This window comes from Eleutherodactylus coqui, chromosome 8 (genome assembly GCF_035609145.1).
Source record: "Eleutherodactylus coqui strain aEleCoq1 chromosome 8, aEleCoq1.hap1, whole genome shotgun sequence".
NCBI classification, from domain to species: domain Eukaryota; kingdom Metazoa; phylum Chordata; class Amphibia; order Anura; family Eleutherodactylidae; genus Eleutherodactylus; species Eleutherodactylus coqui.
In genome coordinates this window covers 194893788-194906743 of record NC_089844.1, presented here as the reverse complement: position 1 = coordinate 194906743, position 12956 = coordinate 194893788, and positions in this window count along the sequence as shown.

Below are 12956 nucleotides of genomic sequence, written 5' to 3'. Positions count from 1 at the left end.
GAAAGAATTAGATTCCGTACGTAAAAAAATTTGGACACTAATAGAGATGAGCGAACACCAAAATGTTCGGGTGTTCGTTATTCGGAACAAACTTCCCGTGATGCTCGAGGGTTCGTTTCGAACAACGAACCCCATTGAAGTCAATGGGCGACCAGAACATTTTTGTATTTCGCCGATGCTCGCTAAGGTTTTCATGTGTGAAAATCTGGGCAATTCAACAAAGTGATGGGAATCACACAGAAACGGATAGGGCAGGCGAGGGGCTACATGTTGGGCTGCATCTCAAGTTCCCAGGTCCCACTATTAAGCCACAATACCGGCAAGAGTGGGCCCCCCCCCCTCCCAACAACTTTTACTTCTGAAAAGCCCTCATTAGCATGGCATACCTTTGCTAAGCACCACACTACCTCCAACAAAGCACAATCACTGCCTGCATGACACTCCACTGACACTTCTCCTGGGTTACATGCTGCCCAACCGCCCCCCCTCCCCCCCCCCACAGCGCACACCAAAGTGTCCCTGCGCAGCCTTCAGCTGCCCTCATGCCACACCATGCTCATGTCTATTTAGAATTGCGTCTGCCATGACGAGGGACCGCAGGCACACACTGCAGAGGTTGGCACGGCTAGGCAGCGACCCTCTTTAAAAGTGGCGGAGCGATAGCCAACAATGCTGTACAGAAGCAATGAGAAATAGAATCCTGTGCCACCGCCATCAGGAGCTGCACACGTGGGCATAGCAATGGGGAACCTATGTGCCACACACTATTCATTCTGTCAAGGTGTCTGCATGCCCCAGTCAGACCGGGCTTTTTAATTCATAGACACAGGCAGGTACAACTCCCTATTGTGAAGTCCCTGTCGACCCACAGCATGGGTGGCTCCCTGGAACCCACCGGCGGTACACAGAAATATCCCATTGCATTGCCCAACACAGCTGAGGTAGTAATGTTGTGCTTAACCCTTTCCAATCCAATTTGTATATGGTTTTCCTAGGGGGCTTACTCTTTTTCTGCCGTTATACAACGGCGTTATATGCTGGCTAAAGCCAGTACTGCATGAGCTGACACGTAGGATAGGCTCCGACAGCAGAGAGGCTGGCAATATACAGTAAGAGAACCCCGACGGACGTCTACCAACAACGGAGCTGTACAGCCTTAAACCCTAATGTCTTCACAGGTCACACAGTGGACTGGAAAGGGTTAATGCAGGTGGGTTTCGGCCCACACTGCATGCCCCAGTCAGACTGGGGTTCTTTACAAGTGTACAGATGTAGTAAAAACTCCGTGTGCACCTACAGCATGGGTGGCTCCCTGGAACCCACCGGCGGTACATAAAAATATCCCATTGCAGTGCCCAACACAGCTGAGGTAACGTCAGCTGTAATGCAGGTGGGCTAAAAATTAATTTGATTACACTGTAGGCGAGGGCCCACAAAAATTGCTGTATCAACAGTACTAATGTACATCCCAAAAATTGGCCATGGCCAGCCAAGAGGGCAGGTGAAACCCATTAATCGCTTTGGTTAATGTGGCTTAAGTGGTAACTAGGCCTGGAGGCAGCCCAGTGTAACGAAAAATTGGTTCAAGTTAAAGTTCCAACGCTTTTAAGCGCATTGAAACTTATAAAAATTGTTCTGCAAAATTATTTGAGTGAGCCTTGTGGCCCTAAGAAAAATTGCCCGTTCAGCGTGATTACGTGATGTTTCAGGAGGAGGAGCAGGAGGAGGAGGAGGAATATTAGACACAGATTGATGAAGCAGAAATGTCCCCGTTTTGGATGGTGAGAGAGAACGTAGCTTCCATCCGCGGGTGCAGCCTACGTATTGCTTACGTATCGCTGCTGTCCGCTGGTGGAGAACAGAAGTCTGGGGAAATCCAGCCTTTGTTCATCTTGATGAGTGTTAGCCTGTCGGCACTGTCGGTTGACAAGCGGCTACGCTTATCTGTGATGATTCCCCCAGCCGCACTAAACACCCTTTCCGACAAGACGCTAGCCGCAGGACAAGCAAGCACCTCAAGGGCATACAGGGCTAGTTCAGGCCACGTGTCCAGCTTCGACACCCAGTAGTTGTAGGGGGCAGAGGCGTCACCAAGGATGGTCGTGCGATCCGCTACGTACTCCCTCACCATCCTTTTACAGTGCTCCCGCCGACTCAGCCGTGACTGGGGAGCGGTGACACAGTCTTGGTGGGGAGCCATAAAGCTGGCCAGGCCCTTAAAGACTGTTGCACTGCCTGGGATGTACATGCTGCTCGATCTACGCACATCCCCTGCTACCTTGCCCTCGGTACTGCGCCTTCTGCCACTAGCGCTGTCGGCTGGGAATTTTACCATCAGCTTGTCCGCAAGGGTCCTGTGGTATAGCAACACTCTCGAACCCCTTTCCTCTTCGGGAATCAGAGTGGCCAGGTTCTCCTTATACCGTGGATCGAGCAGTGTGTACACCCAGTAATCCGTCGTGGCCAGAATGCGTGCAACGCGAGGGTCACGAGAAAGGCATCCTAACATGAAGTCAGCCATGTGTGCCAGGGTACCAGTACGCAACACATGGCTGTCCTCACTAGGAAGATCACTTTCAGGATCCTCCTCCTCCTCCTCCTCCTCCTCCTCAGGCCATACACGCTGAAAGGATGACAGGCAATCAGCCGGTGTACCGTCAGCAGCGGCCCAAGCTGTCTCTTCCCCCTCCTCCTCATCCTCCTCATGCTCCTCCTCCTCCTCCTGTACGCGCTGAGAAATAGACAGGAGGGTGCCCTGACTATCCAGCGGCATACTGTCTTCCCCCGCCCCCGTTTCCGAGCGCAAAGCAGCTGCCTTTATGGTTTGCAGGGAATTTCTCAAGATGCATAGCAGAGGAATGGTGACGCTAATGATTGTAGCATCGCCGCTCACCACCTGGGTAGACTCCTCAAAATTACCAAGGACATGGCAGATGTCTGCCAACCAGGCCCACTCTTCTGAAAGGAATTGAGGAGGCTGACTCCCACTGCGCCGCCCATGTTGGAGTTGGTATTCGACTATAGCTCTCCGTTGTTCATAGAGCCTGGCCAACATGTGGAGCGTAGAGTTCCACCGTGTGGGCACGTCGCACAGCAGTCGGTGCACTGGCAGCTTAAAGTGATGTTGCAGGGTGCGCAGGGTGGCAGCGTCCGTGTGGGACTTGCGGAAATGTGCACAGAGCCGGCGCGCCTTTACGAGCAGGTCTGACAAGCGTGGGTAGCTTTTCAGAAAGCGCTGAACCACCAAATTAAAGACGTGGGCCAGGCATGGCACGTGCGTGAGGCTGCCGAGCTGCAGAGCCGCCACCAGGTTACGGCCGTTGTCACACACGACCATGCCCGGTTGGAGGCTCAGCGGCGCAAGCCAGCGGTCGGTCTGCTGTGTCAGACCCTGCAGCAGTTCGTGGGCCGTGTGCCTCTTATCGCCTAAGCTGAGTAGTTTCAGCACGGCCTGCTGGCGCTTGCCCACCGCTGTGCTGCCACACCGCGCGACACCGACTGCTGGCGACATGCTGCTGCTAACACATCTTGATTGTGAGACAGAGGAGGAGGAGGAGGAGGAGGGTGCTTTAGTGGAGGAAGCATACACCTCCGCAGATACCAGCACCGAGCTGGGGCCCGCAATTCTGGGGGTGGGTAGGACGTGAGCGGTCCCAGGCTCTGACTCTGTCCCAGCCTCCACTAAATTCACCCAATGTGCCGTCAGGGAGATGTAGTGGCCCTGCCCGCCTGTGCTTGTCCACGTGTCCGTAGTTAAGTGGACCGTGGCAGTAACCGCGTTGGTGAGGGCGCGCACAATGTTGCGGGAGACGTGGTCGTGCAGGGCTGGGACGGCACATCGGGAAAAGTAGTGGCGACTGGGAACTGAGTAGCGCGGGGCCGCCGCCTCCATGATACTTTTGAAGGACTCAGTTTCCACAACCCTATACGGCAGCATCTCAAGGCTGATGAATTTTGCTATGCGGACGGTTAACGTTTGAGCGTGCGGGTGCGTGGCGGCGTACTTGCGCTTGCGCTCGAACACTTGCGCAAGCGACGGCTGAACGGTGCGCTGAACTACACTGCTGGATGGGGCCGAGGACAGCGGAGATGAGGGTGTGGGTGCAGGCCATGAGGCGGTAGTGCCTGTGTCCTGAGAGGGGGGTTGCATCTCAGTGGCAGGTTGGGGCACAGGGGGAGAGGCAGGGGTGCAAACCGGAGGCGGTGAACGGCCTTTGTCCCACCTTGCGGGGTGCTTGGCCATCATATGTCTGCGCATGGTGGTGGTGGTGAGGCTGTTGGTGTTGGCTCCCCGGCTGAGCTTTGCGCGACAAAGGTTGCACACCACTGTTCGTCGGTCGTCAGGCGTCTCTGTGAAAAACTGCCAGACCTTAGAGCACCTCGGCCTCCGCAGGGTGGCATGGCGCGAGGGGGCGCTTTGGGAAACACTTGGTGGATTATTCGGTCTGGCCCTGCCTCTACCCCTGGCCACTGCACTGCCTCTTGCAACCTGCCCTGCTGATGCCCTTGACTCCCCCTCTGAAGACCTGTCCTCCTGAGTAAGCGTTGCACACCAGGTGGGGTCAGTCACCTCATCGTCCTGCTGCTCTTCCTCCGAATCCTCTGTGCGCTGCTCCCTGGGACTTACTGCCCTTACTACTACCTCACTGCAAGACAACTGTGTCTGATCGTCATCGTCCTCCTCACCCACAGAAAGTTGTTGAGACAGTTGGCGGAAGTCCCCAGCCTCTTCCCCCGGACCCCGGGAACTTTCGAATGGTTGGGCATCAGTGACGATAAACTCCTCTGGTGGGAGAGGAACCGCTGCTGCCCAATCTAAGCAGGGGCCCGAGAACAGTTCCTGGGAGTGCTCCCGCTCCTGAGCAGGTGTTATTGTAGTGGAGTGAGGAGGCTGGGAGGAAGGAGGAGCAGCAGACAGAGGATTCGGATTGGCAGCAGTGGACGGCGCAGAACTGCGGGTAGACGATAGGTTGCTCGAAGCACTTTCTGCCATCCAGGACAGGACCTGCTCACACTGCTCATTTTCTAATAACCGTCTCCCGCGTGGACCCATTAATTGGGCGATGAATGTGGGGACGCCAGAAACGTGCCTCTCTCCTAATCGCGCAGCAGTCGGCTGCGACACACCTGGATCAGGAGCTTGGCCTGTGCCCACACCCTGACTTGGCCCTCCGCGTCCTCGGCCGCGTCCACGTCCTCTAGGCCTACCCCTACCCCTCAGCATGCTGTATTACCAGTGATTTGATTTCACAGGCAGGAAATAAATTGGCGCAAGACTGCAGGCCAAATATAATTTTTGCCCTTTTTGGAAAACGAAAGGCCCCACTGCCTCTAGTGAATGAATTATCTAAGTTTAATAACTGTGCTGTGTCCCTGCTTATGTGTCACAGAACGTGAGGGTAGCAGAGTTATTATAACTCTGGCAGAGCAGGTATTTTTTTTCCCAATTAAGGAAAGCAAATGGCGAAGCCAGCAGTAAAGCGTAGCTGGGTGCGTATGATTTAGCACTGTTCTTCACGCAGCTCACACGTCTCCACCGCCCGTAAGGACGGACAGAGGCTGGACAAATAGATTTGTTTTCACTTGTTTTTCCACCAAAAGGCAGCACTGCGTATATTCTATGAACATGAGAAGTTTAATAACTGTGCTGTGTCCCTGCTTATGTGTCACAGAACGTGAGGGTAGCAGAGTTATTATAACTCTGGCAGAGCAGGTATTTTTTTTCCCAATTAAGGAAAGCAAATGGCGAAGCCAGCAGTAAAGCGTAGCTGGGTGCGTATGATTTAGCACTGTTCTTCACGCAGCTCACACGTCTCCACCGCCCGTAAGGACGGACAGAGGCTGGACAAATAGATTTGTTTTCACTTGTTTTTCCACCAAAAGGCAGCACTGCGTATATTCTATGAACATGAGAAGTTTAATAACTGTGCTGTGTCCCTGCTTATGTGTCACAGAACGTGAGGGTAGCAGAGTTATTATAACTCTGGCAGAGCAGGTATTTTTTTTCCCAATTAAGGAAAGCAAATGGCGAAGCCAGCAGTAAAGCGTAGCTGGGTGCGTATGATTTAGCACTGTTCTTCACGCAGCTCACACGTCTCCACCGCCCGTAAGGACGGACAGAGGCTGGACAAATAGATTTGTTTTCACTTGATTTTCCACCAAAAGGCAGCACTGCGTATATTCTATGAATAATAACTGTGTTGTGGCCCTGCCTATACAATTCTTTCCCTGCAGTATCAATGGAGGGTGGAATGCTCTGCAGAGGCGATTTTGAGAAGCCCAAAAAAAATGCAGCACAGCTAACAGCAGCCTGGACAGTACTGCACACGGATAAATATGGCCCTAGAAAGGACCGTTGAGGTTCTTGAAGGCTACACTCACTCCTAACACTCTCCCTGCCTATGCAGCACTTCTGTCCCTAATGCCAGGTGCAACGGTCTGCAGAGGCGATTTTGAGAAAAAAAAAAATGCCACTGCTAACAGCAGCCAACACACAGCTATCAGTGGCCCTAATAAGGACCTTTGGGGGGTCTTGAAGCCTACACTAACTACCAATTCTTTCCCTACAGCAGCTCCGGTATAAACAGCACTGTCCCTCATCTAACTCACACGGCATCTGAGGCGAACCGCGGGAGGGGCCGACTTTTATATTAGGCGAACACCTGATCTCGCCAGCCACTCACAGCAGGGGGGTGGTATAGGGCTTAAACGTTGCAGGGGGAAGTTGTAATGCCTTCCCTGTCTTTCAATTGGCCAGAAAAGCGCGCTAACGTCTCAGGGAAGGAAGTGAAAGTAACCAGAACACCGCATGGTGTTCGTTACGAATAACGAACATCCCGAACACCCTAATATTCGCACGAATATCAAGCTCGGACGAACGCGTTCGCTCATCTCTAGACACTAATTGTTTTGCACTTAGAATTGAATAATTGAGTTGGGAACCATTAACTTTTCCTATTTATGACATAATCAATGCCCGTGCCAAATTTCAAGTTTCTATGACACCAGAAAGTGAGAGAATTAGATTCCGTACGTAAAATTTGGATGCTAATTCTTTTGCGCTTAGAATTGAATAATCGAGTTGGGACTTATTAACTTTTCCTCTTTATCACATAATCAATGCTCGTGCCAATTTTAAAATTTCTACGACATCAGGGTGCGGGCAGACGAGCGTAGGCGTATTTACGTTCGCACGAGCGCAACGTATAATCGCCCGAGCGATCGTTTTTCACCGATCACGACCAGAGCTAGAAAGCGTATTTTCGTTTGTTCCTACTTTGCAAACGGTCTTTTCGGCGATCGAATATGCATTGGCGCGTATTTCGGTCGCATATGTTCCGTTTTTTTCGAATTGCCGTTTTTACGCGCCGTAAAATCGCCCATGTGAACGAATACATTCGAAACCATTGCCTCAGATGGTCACGTATATACGTTTGGTCGCAAAAACGCGCCGTTTATGCGCTCGTCTGCCCGCACCCTAAGGAAGTGAGAGAATTAGATTCTGTATGTAAAATTTAGAGGCTAATTCTTTTGAACTTAGAATTAAACAATCGAGTTGGGACCCATTAACTTTTCCTATTTATGACATAATCAATGCCCGTTCCAAATTTCACGTGTCTATGACACCGGGAAGTGAGAGAATTAGATTACGTATGTAAAATTTGGACGCTAATTCTTTTGCGCATAAAATTGAATAATCGAGTTGGGACCCAATAACTTTTCCTATTTATGACACAATCAATGCTCGTGCCAAATTTCACGTTTCTATGACACCGGAAAGTGAGAGAATTACATTCCGTACGTAAAATTTGGATGCTAGTTCTTTTGTGCTTAGAATTGAATAATCGAGTTGGGACCCATCAACTTTTCCTATTTATGACATAATCAATGCCCATGCCAAATTTCACGTTTCTATGATACCGGGAAGTGAGAGAATTAGATCCTGTACATAAAATTTGGATGCTTATTATTTTGTGCTTAGAATTGAACAATCAAGTTGGGACCCATTAACTTTTCCTATGTATGACATAATAATCAATGCTCGTGACAAATTTCAAGTGAGAGAATTAGATTACGTACGTAAAATTTGGATGCTAATTCTTTTGCACATAAAATTGAATAATCGAGTTGGGACCCAATAACTTTTCCTATTTATGACACAGTCAATGCTCGTGCCAAATTTCACGTTTCTATGACACCGGAAAGTGAGAGAATTACATTCCGTACGTAAAATTTGAACACTAATTCTTTTGCGCTTAGAATTTAATAATCGAGTTGGGAACCATTAACTTTTTCTATTTATGACACAATCAATGCTTGTGCCAAATTTCGAGTTTCTATGACACCAGGAAGTGAGAGAATTAGATTCCGTATGTAAAATTTGGACGCTAATTCTTTTGCGCTTAGAATTGAACAATCGAGTTGGGACCCATAAGCTTTTGCTACTTATAAAATAATCAATGCCCTTTCCAAATTTCACGTTTCTATGACACTGGAAAGTGAGAGAATTATATTCCGTATGTAAAATTTGGACGCTAATTCTTTTGAGCTTAGAATTGAGTAATCGAGTTGGGACCTATTAGCTTTTCCTATTTATGACATAATCAATGCTCGTGCCAAATTTCAACTTTCTATTACACCAAGAAGTGAGAGAATTAGATTCCGTACGTAAAATTTGGACGCTAGTTCTTTTGCGCTGGAATTCAAAAATTGAGTTGGGACCCATTAACTTTTCCTATTTATGACATATTCAATGCTCGTGCCAAATTTTAAGTTTCTATGACATTGGGAAGTAAGAGATTTTGATTATGCACTTTAACTTTTGACGCTAATTCTTTTGCGCTAGAATTAAATCGAGTTGGGACCTCTTTACTTTTCCTATTTTGGACATAATCTATGCTCGTGCCAAATTTCATGTTTCTACGACATTGGGAAGTTGGAGAATTAGTGGTGAGTGAGTCAGTGAGTCAGTGAGGGCTTTTGTCTTTATATATATATAGATTTCCAGCTGTCATTCAATAAGAAGCCCTATCGGGGAGTGACAAAAAAACTAAACTGTAGCAAAGCAAAATTTGATCAGCTCACAACTACTATTGGTAACCTTATTTGGGACAACATCCTCAAAAAGAATAGTACAGAGAAACAAATGGGAAAAATTTTAAAAACATCCTAACTACCTGATGTGAGCAGTTAATACCCTTTAAAAACAAAAGAACTACAAGTAGAAGGAAACCAAGGTGGCTCAACAAGACGGTAAGGGGGGGGGCAATAAATGAAAAAAAGAAAGCGTTCAAACTACTAAAACAAGAAGGCAGCGAAGAAGCGCTAAAATCATACAGGGAAAAAACTAAATATGTAAAGAAAAGATCAAAATTCCAAAGGAGGAGGCAGAAAGAATGATTGTCAAAGAATGCAAAAGGCTATGCACATGAGCAGGAAAACCGGGTGGCACCAATATACACTAAATGGAGTACTGCTAGAGAAAATGGATATGGAAAAAGACCTGGGGGTACTAGTTGATTGTAGACTAAACTGGAGTAACCAATGCCAGTCAGCTGCTGCAAAAGCTAATGAAGTCTTGGGGTGCATTAAAATAGGTATAGGGGCGAGGGACGAGAACATTATTCTCCCACTATATAAGGCACTAGTCAGGCCCCACATGGAATACTGTGTACAGTTCTGGACACCGGTGCTCAGGAAAGATGTTGCAGTGCTTGAGGGGGTTCAAAGAAGAGCAACTAAATTTTTCCCCTGGAAAAAAGACGCCTATGGGGCAATCAAATAACTGTGTATAAATACATGAGGAGATGATACAAGGATCTCTTCCATTATCTGTTTATACCCAGTACTGCTATGGTAACAAGAGGGCATTATCTACGTCTAGAAGAAAGCAGGTTTCATCACCAACATAGAAGGGGGTTCTTTACTGTAAGAGCAGTGAGACTGTGGAACTCTCTGCCTGAGGATGTGGTGGTGGCAAAATCCACAGAGGAGTTTAAAAGGGGGCTAGATGTCTTTCTATGATATTACTGGGTATAGACATTAGGGGACCAGTGGGTTGTAGCCCCGGGTTTTACAGTCAGTTAGGAACTATAAAGGTTCGATCCAGGGATTATTCTGACTGCCATTATGGAGTCGGGAAGGAATTTTTCCCCCTAATGGGCTAATTGGCTTCTGCTTCATAGGGATTTTTTGCCTGCCTCTGCATCAAAGAAAGGGGGTGGGGTGGACATTGTCTTCATTCAGCCTAGCATACTACGTTACTATATTTATTGTGTTTTCTGGGATGCAAAATGAACAAAATAAGGATTTGGGCTCTGTTTTTTAGTTGTTTTTTTGTTTTATTTTACAGTTTTTACCATGAAGAATAGGTAGCATGTTCAAATCATTGTAAAAGTCATTATGGATATGATGATACTAAAATGTTTTGGGGGGTTTTGTAGGATTTTGCTACAATTTTCTTATGTGTTTATTTTTCTTACTACTTTTAATTTTTCTTTCTGATTTTTTTATGTCCCTGTAAGTGACTTGAACCAGAAAAGCTATGATCACTATGATAATACATAGCAGTACTTCTATACAGTGCATTATCATTTACAATAGCAATCACAGGCCGTAGCAGGCCCAGACACCATTGTCTATCAGCCGGTTGTCACAGAAGGAGCACGCTCCCTCTGTGAACCCTTTACATGTTGCGATTTACTTTGATCGTGACATGTAAGGGGTTAACAGTAGGGACTGGTGTACTCAGCAAACCGTATGGTTGCAGCCGACGACTGGGTGTCAGTCTCAGCCAGCTTCTGCTGCGGGATGGCTCGGGCTCATTTCTGCATCTGTGCCATTCACAGGATGTAGGTTTACATCCTGTTGTGTTAAGTACCACCCGCCCAGGACTGAACCATTCTACATCCTGTGGCATTAAGGGGTTAAAGCATGGAACATGTTATCCAGTAAAAAACATGTTCAGTTTAAGGAAAAATAAAATTGGACATTTAAAAAAAAAAAAAAAAATATTTGCAGAACGATTATTGCTGTCTTTGTACAGGTCGTGCTAGACACACATCCTTTCTGAGTGGAAGTATGGGGTGTTACTCTGTATTTTGCTCATGTTTGTGAGTAAAGTTTTTAACATGAATTCTTATACAGGTTATCGAGTCCTTAAAGGGGTTGTCCCGCGCCGAAAGGTTTTTTTTTTTTTTTTTACCCCCCCCCCCCCCCCCCGTTCGGCGCGAGACAACCCCGATGCAGGGGTTAAAAAAACAAACCGGGTAGTACTTACCCGAATCCCGGCGGTCCGGCGTCTTCATACTCACCTGCTGAAGATGGCCGCCGGGATCCTCTCTCTCTGTGGACCGCAGGGCTTCTGTGCGGTCCATTGCCGATTCCAGCCTCCTGATTGGCTGGAATCGGCACGTGACGGGGCGGAGCTACACGGAGTCGGCATTCTGCACGAGCGGCCCCATTGAAGACAGCAGAAGACCCGGACTGCGCAAGCGCGGCTAATTTGGCCATTAGAGGCCGAAAATTAGTCGGCACCATGGAGACGAGGACGCCAGCAACGGAGCAGGTAAGTATAAAACTTTTGATAACTTCTGTATGGCTCATAATTAATGCACAATGTACATTACAAAGTGCATTAATATGGCCATACAGAAGTGTATAGACCCACTTGCTGCCGCGGGACAACCCCTTTAATTGCACTTCAGTTGAAGAAATTTCAGCATGAGAATTCTGCAGGTGCTGCCCTGCTAGTGTGCCTGACGACAGAGGGTGCAGTTGAATTTAAGTGGAAAAGGATTGAACTGAGTGACATACACTATGCTGACAAAAGTATTGGGACTGCAGTCACCATTCATTACACCAAATTACAATCGATGTTTGGAGAGATTTGCCTCATTCCTTGAGGAGAGCTTCAGATAGTGACGCGGGAGATGATGGGCTTGTTAGGTATACATGGATGCGGCTTCCTAGTTTGTCTCATAGACTGATAGAGTTGGAAGGGACCTCCAGGGTCATTGGGTCCCACCCCCTGCTCAGTGCAGGATTCACTAAATCATCCTAGACAGATATTTCTCCAGCATTTGTTTGAACACTTCCATTGAAGGAGAACTCACCACCTCCCATGGTAACCTGTTCCACTCATTGATCACCCTCACTGTCAGAAAGTTTTTTTTAATATCTAATTTGTGTTTTCTCCTTTTCAGGTTCATCCCATTGCTTCTACTCTTTCCTTGTGCAAATGAGAATAGGGCTGATCCATTTGCACTGTGACAGCCCTTCAGATATTTTCAGACTGCTATTAAACCTTCTCTCAGCCTTCTTTTGTGCAAGCTAAACATTTCCAGATCCTTTAACCATTCCTTATAGGACATGATCACCATCTTTGTAACTCTTCTCTGAACTTGCTCCAGTTTGTCTATGTCTTTTTTAAAGTGGGGTGCCCAGAACTGGACATGGTATTCCAGATGAAGTCTGACTAAGGAATAGTAGAGGGGAATAACATGATCTAGACTCTATGCTTCTTTTAATACATCCCAGAATTGTATTTGCCTTTATGGCTGCTGCATCACATTGTTGACTCATGTTCAGTCTATGACCTATTAGTATTCCCAAGCCTTTTTCACATGTGCTGCTGCTTAGCCCAATTCCTCCCGTTCTGTTTGTGCTTTCTTCATTTTTCTTGGCCAGATGTAGGACTTTGCATTTCTTCTTCTTAAATACCATTCTGTTAGTCACTGCCTGCTGTTTAGGCTTTTCTAGATCTTTTTGAATACGCTCCCTCTTCTCTATTGTTAGCTATGTCTCCTAGCTTTGTGTTGTCGGCAAATTTGATCAGTTTCCCATCAACTCTATAAAAATGTTGAAAAACACTGGGCCTAGGACAGAGCCTTGTGGTATCCCACTTGATACATTCTTCCACTTGGATGTGCAGCCATTTATGACCACTCTTTGAGTAC